We start from the raw sequence: 4625 nt of genomic DNA, 5'->3' as shown, positions 1-4625 counted from the left end.
TACCAAGTTTCATCCCCATCCGTCACCGAACAAGTACGCGGGCGCGTCCGAAATGCAATTTTTTACTGGGCACATGAATGGATTTCTTATGATGTGTTTGAGAGGCATACCAAGTCTCATCCCCATCCAACACTGAACATGTGCGCGGGCGCGTCCGAAACGCAATTTTTTACTAGGCACGTGAATGGATTCTATGGTCAAAAATTGTGTTTCGGACGCGCCCGTGCACATGTTCGGAGTCGGATGGGGATGAAACTTGGTACGCCTCTCTAACATGATGTGTTGGAGAGTGGTACCAAGTTTCATCCCAATCCAACACCGAACATGTGCGTGGGCGCGTCCGAAACACAATTTTTGACCATAGGAAATCCATTCACGTGCCTAGTCAGAAACTGCATTTCGAACGCGCTCGCGCACATGTCCGGTGTCCGATGGGGATGAAACTTGGTACACCTCTCCAAAACATTGTGTTGGAGAGGCGTACCAAGTTTTATCCCCATCGGACACCGAACATGTGCGCGGGCGCGTCCGAAACACAATTTTTTACCATAAAATTCATTCACGTGCCTAGTAAAAAATTGCGTTTCGGACGCGCCCGCGCACATGTTCGGTGTCGGATGGAAATGAAACTTGGTATGCCTCACCAAAATGGTGTTTTGGCAAGGCGTACCAAGTTTCATCCCCATCCAACACCGAACATGTGCGCGGGCCCATTCGAAACGTGCCCATAGAATCCATTCACGTGCCTAGTCAAAAATTGCATTTCGAACGCGCCCGCGCACATGTTCGGTGTCGGATAGAGATAAAATTTTTTGAATATAGGAAATACATTCAGGTGCCTAGTCAAAAACTGCATTTCGGACGCGCTCGCGAACATGTTCAGTGTTGGATGGGGATGAAACTTGGTACGCCTTTCCAACACATTGTGTTAGAGAGGCGTACCAAGTTTCATCCCCACCTCACACCAAACATGTGCGCGGGCGCATCCGAAACACAATTTTTGACCATAGGAAATCCATTCACGTGCCTAGTAAAAAATTGCATTTCGGACGCGCCTACGCACATGTTCGGTGTCGGATGGGGATGAAACTTGGTACGCCTCTCCAACACATTATGTTGGAGAGGCGTACCAAGTTTCATCCCCATCCGATGAACATGTGCATCATGTTGGAGAGGTGTACCAAGTTTCATTCCTTTCCGACACCAAACATGTGCGTGGGCGCGTCCGAAATGCAGTTTTTGACTAGGCACGTGAATGGATTTCCTATGGTCAAAAATTGTGTTTCGGACGTGCCCGCGCACATGTTCGGTGTTGGATGGGGATGAAACTTGGTACGCCTCTCCAACATGATGTGTTGGAGAGGCGTACCAAGTTTCATCCCCATCTGACACCGAACATGTGCGTGAGCGCGTCCGAAATGCAATTTTTTACTAGGCACATGAATGGATTTCTTATGGTCAAAAATTGTGTTTTGGATGCGCCCGCGCACATATTCGGTGTTTGATTGGGATGAAACTTGGTACGCCTCTCTAACATGATATGTTGGAGAGGCGTACCAAGTTTCATCCCCATCCAACACCGAACATGTGCGCGGGCTTGCCGAAACGCAATTTTTGACCATAGGAAATCCATTCACGTGCCTAGTCAAAAACTGCATTTCATACGCACCCACGCACATGTTCGGTGTCGGATGGGGATGAAACTTGGTACACCTCTCCAACATGATGCATATGTTCTGTGTCGGATGGGGATGAAACTTGGTACGCCTCTCCAACATGATGTGTTGGAGAGGCGTACCAAGTTTCATCCCCATCCGACACCTAACATGTGCATCTTGTTGGAGAGGCGTACCAAGTTTCATCCCCATCCGACACCGAACATGTGCGCGAGCACGTCCGAAATGCAATTTTTGACTAGGCATGTGATTGGATTTCCTATGGTCAAAAATTGTGTTTTGGCATGCCTGCCCACATGTTCGGTGTCTGATGGGACAAAACTTAGTACGCCTCTCCAACACAATGTGTTGGAGAGGCATACCAAGTTTCATCCGCATCCAACACCGAAGATGTGCGCGGGCGCGTCTGAAATGCAATTTTTGACTAGGCACGTGAATGGATTCTATGGTCAAAAATTACGTTTCGGGCGCGCCCGTGCACATGTTAGGTGTGGGATGGGGAGGAAACTTGGTACACCTTTGCAACATGATTTTTTGGAGAGTGGTACCAAGTTTCATCCCCATCTGACACCAAACATGTGCGCGAGCGCGTCCGAAACACAATTTTTGACTAGGCACGTGTGGATTCTAGGATCTTCAAACCTTTCCGATTACAGGTTACACGGAATGAAGAGCAGGTACCGCATGAGAAGTCAGTGTCAAGAGTGAGAGAGCTATAAGAGAAGAGTGTAAGCAGCGGGAACAGGAGTCCGAGAGACCGGTTTTGAAAACTTTTTCCCATTTTTAAGTGAATCCCGCCTAAGTGCAATGTAATATGTGTCAAGAAGGAAGATGGGCTCATAAGAGTTCCACGTTGTATAAATTCTTAGCCTATTTTCTCGTAATTTATCCATTTTCTTAGTAGTGTCCGCCCAAGTGTGAAAAACCTAGTAAGTTTTGACCTAGGTATATAAGTGAACACAACTAAGAATTTGGGGCTTTTTTGGTCATTTGTAAAGAGAAGAGCTCTCCATCTCTAGCTAAGCTTATCTAAGCTCCAAGCCTAATTGTGATTAACTCTTTATGATTAATACATTGGCTATGGCTTCTCTTCATTGTGTTCTCTCTCTCTCTCTCTCTCTCTCTCTCTCTCTTCTAGTGTATGAATGAGAAGCAATGACTCCTTGCTCATGTGTGATTGAGTAGTGGATAAGCTCTCTAATCATTCTTTCATTAGTGTAAGAGCTTTGTCTATTGATTTAAGGATTTCTAGTCTACTAATCTAGCTTGTGGGTTTGCTTATTGGGCTTGGGAAGCATGTGCGGGATAGTAGATAGATTCTATGCTTTCTTGCTTGCTTGAATGTGTGGGTTTGATTCTTAAATGTGTAGCATTGCTTGCTTAATCACATGCTTAGTCTTCTTTGTTATTAGCTTATGTTAATGAGCTTGTAGTGAAGGGAATGTGTGTGTGTGTGTATTTAGCTTACTCTAGAGAGAAGAAGAGGTTAGCATAGATTGTTGAGTGAATGAGTGAGCATCATCATTGCTTTGCTCATTTGATTAGCTTGTAGGAGTGGGTTAATGACTAGATTAGTGCCCTTGATTAAGTTAACTACTCTCTTACGTTGACACGGTAGGATTTCCTTCATGTGCTAGCCAGGTTAAGCTTCCTGCATTGACCTCTTCTCCTTATCCATAGGGTTGAGAGTTGTGTGGATGCTGCTACGCTATGGCGGGCCCATCAGTGGATATTGAAAGAGAGATGCATGCAACTGGGGTGGCACATAAAAATAATATGTACACAACATTGAAACGGGAAATGCATGCCATTGTGAAGGCAGAGATGAATGTATTGGAATGTATGATGCAAAAAATATTAGACGATGCACTTGCCACTTTTGAATCATGGAAATCAAAAGTGGAAAAGTGCATAAGTGAAAAGGACGCTATGATAGAAGAACTCAAGGGAGAACTTACAACACATAAAAGTAGATCAGAAAAGGATGGGGCAAATTAGCCCTCAGTGATAGAGGAGCTGAATAACATTAAGGAGAAGGTGAAAACATTTCAAGAAGAGGAAGAGCAAAAATCACGGGAAGCCTCCTCATGGGCGGATGTCCTCACCAAGACACAAAAGAAGGTTGATGAAGCGGAGAAGTGGATTGAGGTCGCAAAGAAAGGGAAAGGTGGCCTGCATGAAGCTACACCCTCATCAACATGACCATAGAGGAAGAGAAAAAGAGGAAGACAAGGGCTCTTCATGTCCATGTCATGGGTCTCAAAGACACTGACAAAGTGGAGGAAGAAATGAAAGAACACTTGAAGCGCATGAGCATCTCGGAGCCTACACACATAGGTGCTTGGAGAGTGGGGAAGAAGGGGAATGAGGGGAGAGGAAGCTCTAAGGAAAGAGCGCTCATCATACGTTTCCCTACAATGGAGGCTAGGAAGGAGTTCTTGAAGAAGAGTCCTACACTCAAGAAGACTGGGGCACAAATAGCACAGATGCAAGAGATGATGCCTGAGATCAAAGCAGCCAAGGAGAAGGAGAAAATTGCTTTCTATAAAGGAGGAAGAGTTGTGATTGTGGAGAGACGCACCACATGATGGTGCGCAACCTATGGGACCAGCCTAAAACTAGCAGCATGGAATTGTAACGGGTCATTGAAGCTAGATGTATCATGTGGGCGCCTTTAAAGATAGCTTCAAAGGAAGAGACATTATTTTCTACTGAGAGACACACCAGACACTCGGTGGCACATTACCTAGGGTGACAAGATACCATTGGGAGACTACTTGTAGACAGGAGGTGAGATTAGAGCATAGAGGACGTGGGTCAGGAGGTGTGGCAACCTTATTCAGGGAGGAGTTGCAGTTCCTCATTTGTATTGTTTGGAGAGATTAGCATGCCAAATATATGTGGGTCAAGGTGAAAGCGGAGACTGGAAGGTCACTCTATATTGCCATA

The 4625-nt window shown here is 45.5% G+C and overlaps 1 pseudogene; it reads left to right on the top strand.

Moving 5' to 3' along the window:
• Positions 1–3386: 3386 nt before the first annotated feature.
• LOC147622550 (uncharacterized) lies at positions 3387–4264 on the top strand (annotated as a pseudogene).
• The last annotated feature ends 361 nt before the right edge of the window (positions 4265–4625 follow it).

This window comes from Cibotium barometz, chromosome 28 (assembly GCF_041138505.1).
Source record: "Cibotium barometz isolate CiBa-2024 chromosome 28, ASM4113850v1, whole genome shotgun sequence".
NCBI lineage: Eukaryota > Viridiplantae > Streptophyta > Polypodiopsida > Cyatheales > Cibotiaceae > Cibotium > Cibotium barometz.
The sequence above is the reverse complement of the archived record's forward strand: the minus strand, read 5'-3'. Positions and strand labels throughout refer to the sequence as shown.